Consider the following 18,734-nt stretch of genomic DNA (forward strand, 5'->3'; position numbering starts at 1 on the left):
TGCTTTTCACAGTGTTTTACCTTTAGCCTCCAATTATTCCAGTTTAGAGAAAAGGTCTCCATGTCCTGCCCCCAATAGTAGTTGGTTGAGCGACTGAACCCAAAAAGTGCTCCCAATGTTCCTTTTTCCTCCTTGAAAGAAATGACTAGTGGAGTTCCATAAAGAGAGTTCTGTCCTAGTGAGGTCGAATTTAGACTAGAGCCACGTATATGGAGGGTCCTGCCTGGCAATCATTTGCGCTAACAGCCCAAAGTTTCAGATTGGAGAACACACTGACCTGGGCGAAGACAGACACAGAGGTTTCGATCACGATCTGGCCAAAAATGATGCAAGTGCCAAATGTACAAGCATAAATATGAACACAGAGACGTGAGGTTTTACACATTTGACAGCCACTCAAACTTGGCGCTCCACCCTGCTGTTTACCCCAGGCTCTTCAACTAATGAGCAGTGCGAGTTCTTTGTTTGTGAACATTTTCAAGATGATGCTCCGCTGTTGTTTCAGCTGCAAAAAATCCACTGAGTCATGAAACGGTGCCTTTTTTGTCATGAAACAGATTGAGACAACTTGCTTCAAAGGCTTTTATAAAATTACTTTATCTGCCAGACTGCCGCAGCCTGCAATGTGTTCTGAATGCAGTCATGACAAAATATTTGCTCTCTGCCAACTTCTCTGATTAACCAGCAACAGCTCCAAGTTACCATCATTTCACTGAATGTTTACATGTTTTTACTCCAGTATCTAGAAAGAGTTAACACACACATATATCAAGAATGCGTATATATTTGGTAGGAGTGTGCAAAGCTTCGGCGTTCTGATTCGCAGTTCAGAGATTTGTATGATTTGTAAATATGAATCTCTAGATTGCGAACCGGAAAGGGACATCTATGGAGCATTAAAAAATTAAACAGCAGCCTACGAAACATTCATAGATTCGGATTACTTATCGGAATTCGATACAAAGCAGAAGGCATCCGAATCTCCAAAATGAATTACTAGTCAGATTTCAGCCTCTTCGCACTTTGGTCATTGATTCCATGGGATTGAGCCCTGGTCATGGAAGTGGTGCCAAACTGAATTAATCCTACAGTGTTGATGCACCCTTAGAAGTCTATGAAAAGTTCTGTAGACTTCTGGGAAGGAGACAGACTCCCATGGCGCTTTTCAGAGTATCACCATTGTAATGAAGTGTGAATTTTTGGTTTACAGATGTTATGTGTAATTATGTGTTTGTGTTTTTAAAAGGGTCAGTATTTCAGTTGTTGCATCTCTGCACTCGGAGGTTGGTTGCCATGGAGAAGTGGGCGGAGCCAACTGCCGTTTTGGTGATGAAGTGCAGAGTTTTTAAAAAGTGGTTAGTCTGTGCTCTAATGAGGCACAGGGAAGACTAATCCTGGGTTGAAAGGATCAGGGAGGCTCAATTGCTTATTTCTGAGTCAGTTTAAAATAAGTTTGGTGACTTATTTAATGCAGTCTGTGTCCTGATAAGGAACGGAGAATTTGTGATTGTATTTCACAGGGTGACTGCGGTTTAGAAGCAGTAGAGAAAGAAGTGACATTTTAGGAAGTTTGAGTCACCTCATTCTAATATTGCAACTGTTAACTAAAGTGCCTCTAAGGATAAACGTTATTGTAACCATTAAGCTCTGTGCCTGAATAAACTTGTTATTGTTCCTCAAACATCTAAGCCTCTGTCACATATATTATGAACTGAGTTGTGTTACCATCTAAGTAAATAAGAAGAAGAAAGAAAAACAAAATTTAAAATTTCGCCTCTCTAGTTCTTTGGTGGCTGCATCTTCCCAAAGTGGTGTCAAGCGTTAATAATCCCCTTTACAGTTGGTGGCAGCATTATAAAGACTTTATAATTTGGTGGCAGCATTTAATAAAATATAAGCTCCTTCGTTACAACCACATTCTACAAATGGGCTTTACTGGTAACCCAGGCCCTTCACACTTGGTGTAACTCCACTGAAAAACTTCAGTGTTTTACTTTTTAGCAGCCAAAGAGTTTCCAGCACAATAGCCCACTCAGTGTAATTAGGGCAATCTGTTAGGAAAGTGGTTGAAAGTATCATTGGGTGCCTGATTAATGTAGTTTCCACAAGCGTGCATGCACACATGCACTCACGTACACACACACCGGTGTAAAGAAATCCTTGAGTTTCCAACAATGTGTGGTCTTTCTCCTCCTTACCTCCTCTGTGCCAGATTAATAAGCTTAATTGGATTTCTCTGGACACAACTCATTTCTCAAAATTTCTCGCAATTATACAATACCCATAGCTCATTTATTTTTTGTTTCCTGGTGATTAACATTTAAGACACTGAAAAATGCTGTGTGTCTTCTTTTCCTGCCTCATCACGAAGTCTTTTTCTCTCCCACTCGTCTCACGGTTATTTGCATCACCTTCTGTTCTGGACAGATTCAACAGCGGTCGATCAATAAAGAAGACGACATGGGCTCATCACCATCATCTCATCAGAGTGTCTTTGTTGGTGAACATTCCCATAATCTGGGTTTTCTCCATTGAGCTCAAGGTGGCATATGAGGTTCCCCTCTGCAAAAACAACATACCTCTAAGGTCAGTCAGGCTGAGAGAGAAAGAGTTGGCCCAAAGTGTTGGGTCAATGAATTATTTATTTATTTATTTAAAACATTTATACCCCGCCCTTCTCACCCGAGGGGACTCAGGGCGGCTTACAAAAATTGGCAAAATTTAATGCCCAAAATGTAATCATAAAAACAAAACAATATAAACAGATTCATTAAGAACGTTGTTAAAACACATTATAAAAACCTTATGAAGGTTATGAACCTTATGCTGGACACGGATCGGCCAATGCCTAGACTAATCCTGCTTCTTAACAGGGGGTTGGACTGGATAATAATAATAATAATAATAATAATAATAATAATAATAATAATAATAATTCCGAAAATACATCACACAGTCCTAGACACTTGGGAAGTGTTTGACTTGTGATTTTGTGATACAAAATCCAGCATATCTATCTTGTTTGCTGTGTCATAATAATTAAATAAATAAATAAATAATAAACTTTATTTTTATATCCCGCCCCATCTCCCCAAAGGGACTCAGGGTGGCTCACAAGAGGGACAACATATTTGACAAAAACTTAAAACATTCCAACGATACACAAAATAAAATAAAATAAAATAATGGACAATATATTAAAATCCATGAGGATGGCCCATGAGGTCTCTTCCAACTCTATGATTCTATGATTCTATGAATTAGATGGTCTGAGAGAATTCATGAGAAGACCTTGAAGCCCAAGTGCGTCCAGCATGATCTCATGGCTATTTGGTCGGGCTTAAATTAAATTATGTTGGCCTTACGCTTCTCAGAGGAGACGACGTTGCCAGTATCCTCAAGTTTCTGTTCTAGTTCTAGTTCTGTTCTAGTTTCTGCCTATGTTTCCTGGAAGGGTTTATTTATGGATTTATGCTTGCAGTAACACTGTGGACGGTGATGCTCTTGACTTTATATATTTTGACATTTTTGGATTCTTACTATTTTTGTATTTGCTAGTCTCCTGACACCCTTTTTGCCTGCTTTCTTCAATAAACATTCTTAGATAGAACCCTTGATCTCGTGTATGGTGCTGGGTGAAAAGCGCCAGAGTGCAACATGACTGTCGAGTATGGACTAGGCGTTTCCTCCTTGACCATGTCATCTGCCTTGACTGTTGAAATCCATGCCAACTGTTTTGACTTGGCAAGAGTTTCCATGGCCAGATGAAGATTCAAACCCTGGAGAACAGACTTTGGCAATCTTTGACATCTCGGGACACACTGACAAAGAACAGATGCCAGCCATAAAACGGGCCAGCCATAAAACCTCAATTACCCTCTGGTATGTGAGAGCCCCTATATAAATGGGCTAAAGAGAAAATTCTGGTATTCTGTACAATAAAATCTGTTGGAATCTACCAGCGTGTGTCTTGGTGCTTTCTTCTGGTGGAAGACTTACCCACAGCACAACTGGGAGAAGAGAACCCAACACAAGCCATCATCTCTCAGCCTCGGAGGAAAGCAAAGGCAACCCCCTTTTGAACAAACTTTGCCAGGAAAACTCAGTGAAAGGGTTGCTTTGGGGTTGACAGAAGTCAGAAATCACTTAATGGCGTGCTACTCCAATACGCAAACCCCTACAACACGTTGGCTCATGCTAAGCTTACCGTATGTATGTATTATAAACTCAGCCATTTCTACTGATAACTGGATTCTTCCTTTTTTGCATTTGATCTTCTAAGAACGTCCATAGGACGATAGCATGGTTCCTTTGGGGAACTGAACCAAAGCTTCAGAGATGTTTCCTTATTTATTTATTTTTGCCCATCTCCAAACATTAACAGAAAGACACCTGCTTAGCAGTAGCAATGGAACAACTTCAACCAAAGGGTTCAAAGAAGAAGAAGAAGAAGAAGAAGAAGAAGAAGAAGAAGAAGAAGAAGAAGAAGAAGAAGAAGAAGAAGAAAAGGAGGAAGGGACCGTTCAAAAGCTGGATGCAAATATTATGCATTTCAAAGCGCGAGCATTTCAAAGGCGACTGCCTGGGGCCCCTCCTGCTAACCATCCCAGACATAACTGTTGGAATTTTTCGCAAGATCCTCATATTTAATCAAAAGCAAACTCAAAAAGGAGCGTGCTGGCATGCAGCGCGCGAGGTGTTCTTGCTGCAGGCCTCGCCATTCAAAGGCAGGCATCCAAGGGACAAGCTGGGCATTTGATAATTAAAAATGCCCCAAAAAAAGCCTTCCGACTTGGGCTCCCTAAGCACATACTTGCGGGAAGAAGCCGTTTGGGGTTTCAGAGGAGGAACGAGGCCCGGCAGAGCAGTGAGTGTGAACTCGGGGTGATTGGGTTTGAGTCCTCTCTGGGACCAGGGGCTCATAAAGAATGCCTTGACCCAGATGCATCCCATGACACGTATAATAAAATGACACAACTCTGAAAAAAGAAGGACCAATAACAGCCATTCCCTCTGCCTGCAGTGACTGTGGCCCCTTCTACACTGCTATATAAACAGATAATGTGGATTATTTTAGTTTTGAACATCTGCATTATATGGCAGTGTAGAAGGGGAGAGTTGTCATTTGGTGAGGCACCAAACACTTAGGCAGACTTTGTAAAACTACGATTCCCACAATTACGCATCATTGAGCCAAGGTGGTTTAAAGTGGTATCAAGTAGAGTTGTGCACAGAATTCATTTCTACTGTTTCTTTTGTTTCTTTTATTTCTTCAAAAGCATGAAACAGGAAGCCCCCTCCCCGCACGAAAATCAGCTTGACACAAAAGCAAGCTGGACCCGATCCTGGCTCCAAGCCTGCTTTCATCTGCAGCTGGAACTTGCCTCCTTGCCTTGGGAAGAGAGTGCATGTGTGGCATGCAGGCCCGAAAAGTGTGAGAGCCTGCCAGTGCCTGCAGCAAAGCGCTTCCTCTAGAGTGAGAGGAGCTCAGCTGCAGACACTGGTAGGCACACACGTTTTCTGGGCCTGCATGCTATGCCACACACACACTTCCTTTCCAAGGAGAGGGCATGTGTGGCATGCAGGCCCGGAAAACATGCTCGCCTGCCAGTGCCTGCAGCAAAGCGCCTCCTCTAGAGTGAGAGGAGCTCAGCTGCAGGCACTGGTAGGCACACACGTTTTCTGGGCCTGCATGCTATGCCACACACACACTTCCTTTCCAAGGAGAGGGCATGTGTAGCATGCAGGCCCGGAAAACATGCTCGCCTGCCAGTGCCTGCAGCAAAGCGCCTCCTCTAGAGTGAGAGGAGCTCAGCTGCAGGCACTGGTAGGCACACACGTTTTCTGGGCCTGCATGCTATGCCACACACACACTTCCTTTCCAAGGAGAGGGCATGTGTGGCATGCAGGCCCGGAAAACGTGCTCGCCTGCCAGTGCCTGCAGCAAAGTGCCTCCTCTAGAGTGAGAGGAGCTCAGCTGCAGGCACTGGTAGGCACACACGTTTTCTGGGCCTGCATGCTATGCCACACACACACTTCCTTTCCAAGGAGAGGGCATGTGTGGCATGCAGGCCCGGAAAACATGCTCGCCTGCCAGTGCCTGCAGCAAAGCGCCTCCTCTAGAGTGAGAGGAGCTCAGATGCAGGCACTGGTAGGCACACACGTTTTCTGGGCCTGCATGCTATGCCACACACACACTTTCTTTCCAAGGAGAGGGCATGTGTGGCATGCAGGCCTGGAAAACATGCTCGCCTGCCAGTGCCTGCAGCAAAGTGCCTCCTCTAGAGTGAGAGGAGCTCAGCTGCAGGCACTGGTAGGCACACACGTTTTCTGGGCCTGCATGCTATGCCACACACACACTTCCTTTCCAAGGAGAGGGCATGTGTGGCATGCAGGCCTGGAAAACATGCTCGCCTGCCAGTGCCTGCAGCAAAGTGCCTCCTCTAGAGTGAGAGGAGCTCAGCTGCAGGCACTGGTAGGCACACACGTTTTCTGGGCCTGCATGCTATGCCACACACACACTTCCTTTCCAAGGAGAGGGCATGTGTGGCATGCAGGCCTGGAAAACATGCTCGCCTGCCAGTGCCTGCAGCAAAGTGCCTCCTCTAGAGTGAGAGGAGCTCAGCTGCAGGCACTGGTAGGCACACACGTTTTCTGGGCCTGCATGCTATGCCACACACACACTTCCTTTCCAAGGAGAGAGCATGTGTGGCATGCAGGCCCGGAAAACATGCTCGCCTGCCAGTGCCTGCAGCAAAGTGCCTCCTCTAGAGTGAGAGGAGCTCAGCTGCAGGCACTGGTAGGCACACACGTTTTCTGGGCCTGCATGCTATGCCACACACACACTTCCTTTCCAAGGAGAGGGCATGTGTGGCATGCAGGCCCGGAAAACATGCTCGCCTGCCAGTGCCTGCAGCAAAGCGCCTCCTCTAGAGTGAGAGGAGCTCAGCTGCAGGCACTGGTAGGCACACACGTTTTCTGGGCCTGCATGCTATGCCACACACACACTTCCTTTCCAAGGAGAGGGCATGTGTGGCATGCAGGCCCGGAAAACGTGCTCGCCTGCCAGTGCCTGCAGCAAAGTGCCTCCTCTAGAGTGAGAGGAGCTCAGCTGCAGGCACTGGTAGGCACACACGTTTTCTGGGCCTGCATGCTATGCCACACACACACTTCCTTTCCAAGGAGAGGGCATGTGTGGCATGCAGGCCCGGAAAACATGCTCGCCTGCCAGTGCCTGCAGCAAAGCGCCTCCTCTAGAGTGAGAGGAGCTCAGATGCAGGCACTGGTAGGCACACACGTTTTCTGGGCCTGCATGCTATGCCACACACACACTTTCTTTCCAAGGAGAGGGCATGTGTGGCATGCAGGCCTGGAAAACATGCTCGCCTGCCAGTGCCTGCAGCAAAGTGCCTCCTCTAGAGTGAGAGGAGCTCAGCTGCAGGCACTGGTAGGCACACACGTTTTCTGGGCCTGCATGCTATGCCACACACACACTTCCTTTCCAAGGAGAGGGCATGTGTGGCATGCAGGCCTGGAAAACATGCTCGCCTGCCAGTGCCTGCAGCAAAGTGCCTCCTCTAGAGTGAGAGGAGCTCAGCTGCAGGCACTGGTAGGCACACACGTTTTCTGGGCCTGCATGCTATGCCACACACACACTTCCTTTCCAAGGAGAGGGCATGTGTGGCATGCAGGCCTGGAAAACATGCTCGCCTGCCAGTGCCTGCAGCAAAGTGCCTCCTCTAGAGTGAGAGGAGCTCAGCTGCAGGCACTGGTAGGCACACACGTTTTCTGGGCCTGCATGCTATGCCACACACACACTTCCTTTCCAAGGAGAGAGCATGTGTGGCATGCAGGCCCGGAAAACATGCTCGCCTGCCAGTGCCTGCAGCAAAGTGCCTCCTCTAGAGTGAGAGGAGCTCAGCTGCAGGCACTGGTAGGCACACACGTTTTCTGGGCCTGCATGCTATGCCACACACACACTTCCTTTCCAAGGAGAGGGCATGTGTGGCATGCAGGCCTGGAAAACATGCTCGCCTGCCAGTGCCTGCAGCAAAGTGCCTCCTCTAGAGTAGAAACAACAGGTAAGACGCCTCCTGAAAGCATGTGCTGGCAAGGGGAGCCTGGGTGGGAAGTCCCACACACAAACACACACATAATGGTACAATAGAAAACTGATCTTTTGGGGGCCCTAAACCAAAAACAATTATTTGCCCTCCCAATTTCAGGACACTCCCAAAAAATGAATCACGAACCCCCACTGAAAGCCAGGACATGAAACGGGTCAAGGTTTACCCCAAATGCACAACCCTATTATCAGAGATATATATATATATATATATATATATATATATATATATATATATATATATATCAAAATAAATAAACATGAGTCATTGTATTCCTTTAACTTGTAGACAGGAGTGGGTATTCAAGGGAAAACCCAGTCATTTGCTCATCCATCGGCCCTTGTTCTTATTCCTTTCAGTTGGAGAGAGCCCTAATGCAACCAGGACGAGGGAGAGAAATTGTCGGAGTGTGTATCTCCGTTCCTTTATAAATTACCTGTGTAATTGGGAAGCCTTGGGCTTCTCTTTCTGGACTTTGACAGCTCTTATCCTCTGGAGTAGCAACAGGGTTTCTCCCCCCCCCCCCCCGACTCCAAAATGAACCGCTGAATGGAAAAACGTGGACATTACGAGCAAGAGATGAGCAGGAAGGTCTCCCAGCGAAAGCGTTGGGAGCCTTATTGAATCAATGCCTCTCTTTATTAAATTGCCTCTAAAGCCAGTGCTCTAATTTCAATTTGTCTGGGATTGGGCAGGTGAGTTGCCTTCGACTTGCCTGAAGAGTAGGTGTCAATACGGTGGAAAGTGGCAAAGTTAGATGCAGCAGAAGACTGTGTTTGAGTCCCGAGTGAAATCAAGGAAAGGGGAGTTGCATTTATCTTGTTCTTTTGGCATAAGGACACAGTGGCCTGCAGCACCTGAGAGCACTCTGGAGCATTCTCAGCCACTGCATATCTTGCCCTCCTCCCAGCATAAGGATGGTGTGAGATGTCCCATCCTTATACCGGGAGGACAGCTCAAGGAGGCACGTGGAGTCCGAGAGCCTTCCGGAGCACTCTCAGCTGCCACGTGCCTAACTTGAGCTGTCCTCCCGGCATAAGGACTGTATGAGAAGCCCCATCCTTATGTTGGGAGGACAGCTCAAGGAGGCACGTGGAGTCCAAGAGCCTTCCGGAGCACTCTCAGCTACCACGTGCCTACCTTGAGCTGTCCTCCCGGCATAAGGACCGTGTGAGATGCCCTATCCTTATGCTGGGAGGACAGCTCAAGGAGGCACGTGGAGGCCGAGAGCCGTCCGGAGCACTCTCAGCTGCCACGTGCCTACCTTGAGCTGTCCTCCCGGCATAAGGAGCGTGTGAGAGGCCCCATCCTTATGCCGGGAGGACAGCTCAAGGAGGCACGTGGCGGCTGAGAGCTTTCTGGAGCACTCTCAGCTGCCACATGCCTACCTTGAACTGTCCTCCCGGCATAAGGACGGTGTGAGAGGCCCCATCCTTATGCCGGGAGGACAGCTCAAGGAGGCACGTTGTGGCTGAGAGCTTTCTGGAGCACTCTCAGCTGCCACATGCCTACCTTGAACTGTCCTCCCGGAATAAGGACGGTGTGAGAGGCCCCATCCTTATGCCGGGAGGACAGCTCAAGGAGGCACGTGGCGGCTGAGAGCTTTCTGGAGCACTCTCAGCTGCCACATGCCTACCTTGAACTGTCCTCCCAGAATAAGGACGGTGTGAGAGGCCCCATCCTTATGCCGGGAGGACAGCTCAAGGAGGCACGTGGCGGCTGAGAGCTTTCTGGAGCACTCTCAGCTGCCACATGCCTACCTTGAACTGTCCTCCCGGAATAAGGACGGTGTGAGAGGCCCCATCCTTATGCCGGGAGGACAGCTCAAGGGGGCACGTGGCGGCTGAGAGCTTTCCGGAGCACTCTCAGCTGCCACATGCCTACCTTGAACTGTCCTCCCGGCATAAGGACGGTGTGAGAGGCCCCATTCTTATGCCGGGAGGACAGCTCAAGGAGGCACATGGCGGCTGAGAGCTTTCCGGAGCACTCTCAGCTGCCACGTGTCTATCTTGAGCTGTCCTGCCCTCTCCCGGGCCCTACACAGCGTGTGAACGACCCCATTCCCTCCCGACCCGGCCCTCCCGGCTGGACCCACAATGTGGCTCCAAGGCAAAAAAGGTTGCCCATGCCTGCGATGACAACACTCTCAAGTCATTGATTTAAGGCACGCAGATGAAATCGTTCCAGAGACGCAAATCAAATATTTGATCTGCAGATGGGGACATTAGGTGCCAACAGGAAAGCATTTAAGGAAGCACCCAGCCGTGGTGTTTACGAGCCTTTAGAGACCCTCTTTCTCATAAAAAAAGGTGGAGCTTCTCAAACATCTGCAGGCGGCATTTCGGGAATCCATCCGGAGGGCTCGGCAAAAGTGCTGCGGCAAACAGTTTGCTATCTGTAGCCGGAATCTGGAGGCTAAGGAAGGTTTTATGCGCGCCCATCACTTTCTGCTGACACATTCCTCAAGAGTGGGTCATTTAATTAGACAATTCATCACCGTCCTCCCATCTTTTTTTTTTAATCACCATCAGCATAATTGAGCTGTTAAATGGGGGAAATGGCCTGGGATTTACACAGGCTCCCAACATCACATGACCTGCCAAGGAAGTCTACAGTCATTTTGAACCCACCTTGCAACCACTTTCCAAGCTGTCTTCTGCTTAAGATGCCTTATTGTTGAGTTTAGGAAGCCTGAGAAAAGAAAAGAAAAGAAAAGAAAAGAAAAGAAAAGAAAAGAAAAGAAAACTCTAATGAGGATCCTGGGAACAGTAACATTCAGCATGTAATAGTAATAATAATAATATTTCTTACTCGCCTCTCCTCGAGGTGGGTTACAACCTAATTAAAAGACATAAATACTGTAAAAATTCTATAAATACACATATTTCTATAAAATAGATATATTAAAACGTATTTCTATCAAATACATATTAAGATACACAAGACATGAGTTTAGAACTCATGCTTAAACCTGGCTTCTTCTCCATGATGCTAGTATAAACTTCTGGAAAATTGCTTTTTGTAATAATAATAATAATAATAATAATAATAATAATAATAATAATAATAACTGCAAAAGGCCACCCTACTGGGATCTGTGCGCATCATCCGAAAATACATCACACAGTCCTAGACACTTGGGAAGTGTTCGACTTGTGATTTTGTGATATGAAATCCAGCATATCTATCTTGTTTGCTGTGTCATACAATAAAATAATAATACTATTTATATTCTGCCCTCCATAATAATAATAATAATAATAATAATAATAATAATAATAATAATAATAATACTTTATTTATATTCCGCCCTCCTCCCCGAGAGGATTCATAGTGGATTACAGTATATATAAAGCAGACAAAGGCAATATTCAATGCCTTGTTACAATCACATACAATGAGACACACAAACAAAGGCAAAGGCTTCTCCTTTCATTTCCGGCTCTGGAGGCAGAGTTCATCTCTGGCCTTCATTGTCTGAGACCTCTTGGTCATGTGGCCATAAGCATGACTACTTGGAGCATTTTTTTGCCTTTTCTCACCTATTTATATACTCACATTTGCATGTTTACAAACTGCTTGGTTGGCAAGAGCTGGAGCTGACAGATGGGAGCTCACCTCGTCCCATGGATTTGAACTGCCGAACTTCAGGTGAGAAGGACAAGGGTTTAACCCATTGTGCCACCGCAGCCCCAAATCTTACCATGAGAACCCCTTAGGCTTGGCATAAGTCAGAAACAAGAAGGTTCAGAGCATTACTTTCAGTCGAAGAGCCAAGAACAAAGGCACCAAACATATGAAAAGGTAAATTTGCATTTAATCAATGTGTCTGTTCTAGGCAAACGATGAATCAGATCAAGCAAGGAGATTGTTCTTTGTGGGCAGCCTTCGTTCTAGGATGACAATGTGTTCGGACCTCCTTGGAAGTGAAATATGGCCCGCCGGGCTTCCAACCGGCTTGAGGAAGACCTTCACTTCTGATCAATAATAAAATATAGTCGCTTTGCCCGTCATTAATACTTCTGTCCAACTTCCTATCTCAGAAGTTTCTGGTTTATTACCAAGGAGATGGATCTCTTTATCTTCACCTGCCATTCTTATCACACCGAGCACAATCTATTCCATCTTAATATTTTTTTCCTCCCTGCTGCCAGACGCTTGTCATATATCTTACTATTAGAATTTCGGTGCTAACGCGACACAGATTGGGCTCCGCGATACATCTTTGGCGTGAGCCGTGTCAGGCCTTTCATTTCAGAGTTGTCACTGGAGATGGTGGGAAAGGGCTTTGGCATCTCCTTTATTTCAAGGGATGCAAAAACGAAAAGAGTTGGACCAAGGGCCAGCCCAGGTACAGGAAACTGACCCATCCAGAGATTATGGCATTCGGTTTTTAGTAGAGATGTGCATGGTATTTGTTTCAAAACGAAAACAAGATGAAACGAATGAAACAAAACAAAACGGATCGCGATTCCATACAAATGCACATGACTAATTCTTACTTTTTTTTTTTTTTGCGTGGGCGCCCCTCGCGTTTCTTAATATCTTCTCGTAAGTACGGATCTTGAATGTTAAATTCTCGTACTAACGGTTACTTCTGATCGGATGCATCCGCATGGTTAATTTCTTGACATAGCCTCAGGGTTCAACTCACATTTTTGGGGTCTCCCCCATGATCTTATAGCACTTTTAACTTCCTCCATGTTTACAAGTCTCAGTGCATTTTTGACCAGCCCATTCTTATGTTTTTATTGCTGTGTTTTAACTTTGTCTTATTAATGGTTGTGATTTTATCGTATGTCTTTAATTTTTATTTGCACATTTTCGGTATTTGAGGTTACTGTATGTTATTATTATTATTATTATTATTATTATTATTATTATTATTATTATTATTATTTTTATACCCCGCCCCATCTCTTTGAAGGGACTTGGGGCGGCTTACATGGGGCCAAGCCCAGGTCACAACCAATATAAAAACATAACAATAAAACAATCAATCAACAATAAAAAAGTCATGGGTCAACATACAATAAATATACTATGATAAAATCCTGAGCTTTTATATTTGTAAGCCGCCCCAAGTCCCCTCAGGGAGATGGAGGCGGGGTATAAGAATAAAATTATTATTATTATTATTATTATTATTATTATTATTATTATTATTATTATTATTATTATTGTATGACACAGCAAATAAGATAGATATGCTGGATTTCGTATCACAAAATCTCAAGTCGGACACTTCCCAAGTGTCTAGGACTGTGTGATGTATTTCTGGATGATGCATGCAGATCCCAGTAGGGTGGCCTTTTGCAGTTGGCAGATCGTGATTTTGTCAATGTCTGTTGTTTCCAAATGCCAGCTGAGATCTTTTGGCATGGCACCCAGTGTGCCCATCACCACCGGGACCACCTGCACTGGTTTCTGCCAGAGTCTTTGCAGTTCAATCTTGAGGTCCTGAGAGTGGCTGAGTTTTTCCTGTTGTTTTTTGTCAATGCGACTGTCACCAGGGATGGCAATGATCCCATCAATGATCCAAACCTTTTTCTTTTCCACAACTGTGATGTCTGGTGTGTTGTATTCCAGAACTTTTCAGTCTGGATTCGGAAGTCCCACAGGATCATTTGGGCCACATAGTTATGCCTCTGTTTGTAGTCTGTCTGTGCGATTTTCTTACAGCAGCTGTGGATATGATGATGATTATTATTATTATTATTATTATTATTATTATTATTATTATTATTATCTTACGAAATAGATCCGACATACGAGGCACAAATGACTTCTTTGCTGAATTGCACACCCCTACGGACAATTATGGTAAGGTCCCCTTCAACCCGCATTTTTGCCTAATGTGATAAGGTTCCTTAGCTATACTAACTGTTCTTATCTCTGGGTCTAACTTTGAGAGGAAGCTTGAAAAGGGCCACAAAGCGTGGCAGAAATCCATCACAAGATTTTGCAGCATCTGGACTCACTCTTTCTGAGCCATATTTAAGGCCCACTCAAAGCACCAACCAAATCTGGGCAGGCACGGTGTGGTAGGAGTTGCAGTCCAAAACACCTGGAGGGCCAAAGTTTGCCCATGCCTGGTCTAGACGAATGTCCAAGGATGCCAGCTGTTGGTGCCAACTTCAACTATGATAATTCTATCTGCATTAGGAGAAACTTTTTGCCTGTGATATAGTCACAACCATGGTGCCAGCTTATTATACAAAGTAATGGCAGGCGTTCCCAGCTTCCGCAGTGGCAGCCAACCGTTCACCATGGGGATCTCATAGGGATCTCTGGCCTCACGCCCCTTTGAAGTCTGCGCAAACGAATCCCCTCGTTTTCAAACAAATCCCAGATACAAAGGCCTACCTGTGTTGGTAAGGATCTTTGAAAGTAACTGTCACACTTTGCCATCCGTATATACAATGTAGTGATATGAGGCACGTTTGAGTATCTTTTAAAAACTTGTTTGAGAAGGTTAGAAGATCAATAAGGAGAATGTCAGCGCCTATGAGGCAATTTAATTGGATTTTTCTCTCGCAGCACTTGAGGGGGCAAAAAGAAAAACCCGTACACATAGACGCATACTCTATGATTTAACACAAATGAAGGGCTGATGGGATTGGGAGGGGAAGAGAGAACAGAACGTCTGCGAGGAGAGTTTGAGGGAAGCTATAATTATCTCAGCTGGAGCTTCGCAAAGAAATGGGTTGCAGACACATATGGAGAAAGGGAGACGGGAATGCGCTCCTTGCTTCAGGCTCAACTGCCTCGTTCACAGCCAGGCTGGAGCATCTCTCCTGATTGGATTGCTAAGCATTGCAGAGCCACAAACGCTACTTTCTCTAACTTAGCATGTTTTGTGTTGCAGTACTAGTGGCACAGCCTTCCCGAAGATCCTCCCAGCGCCCGCTTGATGCAAATGAGAACTCGCTTTCCCAGAAGCACTTCGTGAGGCTCAAGCATTCAAGGAGCCTTGTGCTCCGTCCTGAAACATGATGCGAGTTGAGGTTTCTCGCTCTGTGCCCATTTTTCTCCTCTCTTGTGACGCATGGTGGTTTGGACTTCAATTCCCAGAACTCCCTCTTGTGGGTTTTTAAATGTTTAAATGTTATGCTTTCCCTTCCGCTTTTTAGGAAACCTGGGTTTATGGCAACTGCAAGGGCTTAAGATAGCACCCTCTCTGGGATCCTTCTCCTTCTAGCGGCTGTCTCCCTCCCCGCACTCCACGTGTCGCTGAAAGAAACAGAAAACAGCCATTTTTCAGCAGCCACTGTTCTGTTGTGGCTGGAAAAAATAAGTGGCAGAGCCCATGCCGTTACGGGTGTCCGAACTAGCTGAAGGCAACCATCTAAAATGAATCTGTGCACAAACCTACTAGTCGAACCAGCCGAAGGCAAACATCTAAAACGAATCCGTGCACAAGCCTATTAGCCGAACCAGCGAAAGACAACCATCTAAAACGAATCCGTGCACAACCTACTAGCCGAACCAGACGAAGGCAAACATCTAAAACGAATCCGTGCACAAACCTACTATCCGAACCAGCCGAAAGCAAACATCTAAAATGTATCCATGCACAAGCCTACTAGCCGAACCAGCCAAAGACAAACATCTAAAACGAATCCGTGCACAAACCTACTAGCTGAACCAGATGAAGGCAAACATCTAAAACGAATCTGTGCACAAACCTACTAGCCGAACCAGACAAAGGCAAACATCTAAAACGAATCCGTGCACAAACCTACTAACCGAACCAGACGAAGGCAAACATCTAAAATTAATCCGTGCACAAGCCTACTAGCCGAAACAGCTGAAGGCAAACATCTAAAACGAATCCATGCACAAGCCTATTAGCCGGTTTGTTTTAGTATGGGTCAAAACAAATTGCTATGATCAACAGCTGCCCAAGGATAATGTTTGCCTCCTATGCAAATCCTTGCTGAGGGTTTCACATCACCCCGTCATCACTTAAGTCAAAAGTGACAAAAGTGATGAGGAAATTACAGTGCTTTTTCTGCCACGATCTCTGCTCGCTGTGGTGCTAATTGCATATCCCACCATCATACCTTCTGCTCTTTCCTCTCCATGTTTTTTTTTCCAAAAGAAGCAATTACAGCCACAGTTAACACTGTATGTTTTCATTTATCTAAATTAGATGATGGCTGCTCCGTGCACCTGAAGGGGGGAAATCACTTGGATCCCTTTAAGGCGGCCACTGAATTGGGGACGACGGTTTTGAAAGGAATAATTTTGGGCCAAGAAAGTCAATTGCTGAAAACAACTTCTCAAGAGAGTCCCCTTCTTGGAATATGCCTCTATAACACATGCAGTTGGTTCTTGGTATCTGCTAGGGTTTGGTTCGGGCCCCCATGGATGCCGTAATAAATCCATGGATGCACAAGCCCTGTTATTATCTCCAACTGGATAATAAAATGGTGCCTCTTAAACAGAATTGCAAAATTAAGTTTACAATTTTTTGAGTGGGGTTCAAGTTAGATTAGGGTTGGAATGAGAGATTGAGAAGATTGAGTTGAGTGCTTGGTCAGGGCATGATTTCATTTGTCAGGTTAGCTTGTTGTGAGGTCCAGGTTCATGCGCAGTTATCAGGGTTGTGGGTCACTTTGCCTCTACAAAATGGGGATGTGACTCAGAAAAGATCGGGAACTGCTGCTCCAGACACATTGGTTGACGATTTACTCCATGTTTCCTCCAATCAGCCCAAGGCAGTGTATATAGTTTTCCTCCCCGTGCCAAGTCAGAGAAGAGCGAGCAATGGACCATGGACACCAGGGAGGTCCGTGAAGCTTGGTGGGGACTGAAACCACCATCACACAAGTTCCAGGATAACTTTCTAACCATTTTACACACTGTTCCTCCTTTGTGGATCTCCAACTTCCACAAACATATTCTAATTGAGTTCTCACTGCTCTCAAGCAACCCTAGTCTTTGAGTAAACAGAAGGCATGGCTCAGACAGGCAACCAGTTCAAAAACACTCCCTCCCTTGTGTTCCAGGCCACTTGGATCTGCCCCACGCAACCTCAACCACTCCGATGTTTACTCTGAAGTCTCTTTCAAGGAGGAGATGACAGACCATGTATGAAAGGCACACTGTTGCTGCAAGGCAGGTATCTGAAGCGTGATGTGGAAACCACACAGACAAAAACAGCTTCAATGCCCACCTTCAGTTTGTTTTTCTTGATAGGATTACAGTATGGAAACCTCAATTCCCTATAGTAACTACTGTGAATCCATATCGCCTCGTAAGTACGGATCTTATGAAATACAGTAGAGTCTCACTTATCCAACATAAACGGGCCAGCAGAATGTTGGATAAGCGAATCTGTTGGATAATAAGGAGGGATTAAGGAAAAGCCTATTAAACATCAAATTAGGCTATGATTTTACAAACTAAGCATCAAAACATCATGTTATACAACAAATTTGACAGAAAAAGTAGTTCAATACACAGCAATGCTATGTAGTAATTACTGTATTTACGACTTTAGCACCAAAATATCATGATGTATTGAAAACATTGACTACAAAAATGGCTTGGATAATCCAGAATGTTGGATAAGCGAATGTTGGATAAGTGAGATTCTACTTTTTATCTGACATTAAAAAAGGTAAAGGTAAAGGTTTTCCCCTGACGTGAAGTCCAGTCGTGACCGACTCTGGGGGTTGGTGCTCATCTCCATTTCTAAGCCGAAGAACCGGCGTTGTCCGTAGACACCTCCAAGGTAATGTGGCCATAAGCATGACTGCATGGAGCGCTGTTACCTTCCCGCCACCTATTGATCTACTCACATTGGCATGTTTTCGAACTGCTAGGTTGGCAGAAGTTGGGGCTAACAGCGGGCGCTCACTCCACTCCTGGGATTTGAACCTGGGACCTTTTGGTCTGCAAGTTCAGCAGCTCAGCGCTTTAACACACTTCGCCACCGGGGCTCCGACATACAAGGCACAAATACATCAGGACTCACCCTTTCGGAGCCGTGTTTAAGGCCCACTCGAAGCACCACCCGAATCCGTGCGTAGTTCCGACCGCTTGACATAAAATCAGTCAACAAGCCACAGCAAAACACCCTCCGCTTCCCAGCTGTACAAAACCAAAAAGGTCTGCCCTGTTTTGAGACATATGGTGGGACGGCTCTCCGCGGCGGAGTGTTTACAGAACACGCCGCCAAGTCAAGAATCCCCACGTCTCTGTAATTACCTTGTTTTCTACAGGACAGCCAGATGTTCAATGGAAATGAGTACATTCCAGCGTGTCTATTTCCGTCTTGGCATCACCGCAGGGGTCGGCAAAACATGACAGCGTAAGCAAAGGTTCAACGTCCATTGGCCCGCCTTCCGTCCTCAATGGCGTTATGTCTGTCCTTTGTTTTTGTGCCATCTTCTTGCTGTCGCCATTCCTCTATTAATTTTGCACAGAGGACTCCCTGTGTGAACTTCGTTTTGCTTCTCAAATCTTTTGTTTATTCATGGTTGATATACACAAAATTACGTTCATATACCTATGTTTGGGAATAGTTATAAGGATACACCAAAAAGGGTCTCTTAATTGTCTCGTATCCTCAAAAGTGCTCCAAGATCACTTTTGCAG

General features: G+C 45.5%; 1 long non-coding RNA gene across 1 annotated transcript; it reads right to left on the reverse strand.

The window, feature by feature from the left end:
* Positions 1-692: 692 nt before the first annotated feature.
* Positions 693-18,452, reverse strand: LOC134294225 (uncharacterized). The gene is made up of 3 exons (XR_010001193.1): positions 18,112-18,452; positions 10,757-10,817; positions 693-2,562 (listed from the first exon to the last, which is right to left on the reverse strand). It is a non-coding gene; the product is annotated as an uncharacterized LOC134294225 (long non-coding RNA).
* Positions 18,453-18,734: the final 282 nt, after the last annotated feature.

Source organism: Anolis carolinensis, unplaced genomic scaffold (genome assembly GCF_035594765.1).
Source record: "Anolis carolinensis isolate JA03-04 unplaced genomic scaffold, rAnoCar3.1.pri scaffold_13, whole genome shotgun sequence".
NCBI classification, from domain to species: domain Eukaryota; kingdom Metazoa; phylum Chordata; class Lepidosauria; order Squamata; family Dactyloidae; genus Anolis; species Anolis carolinensis.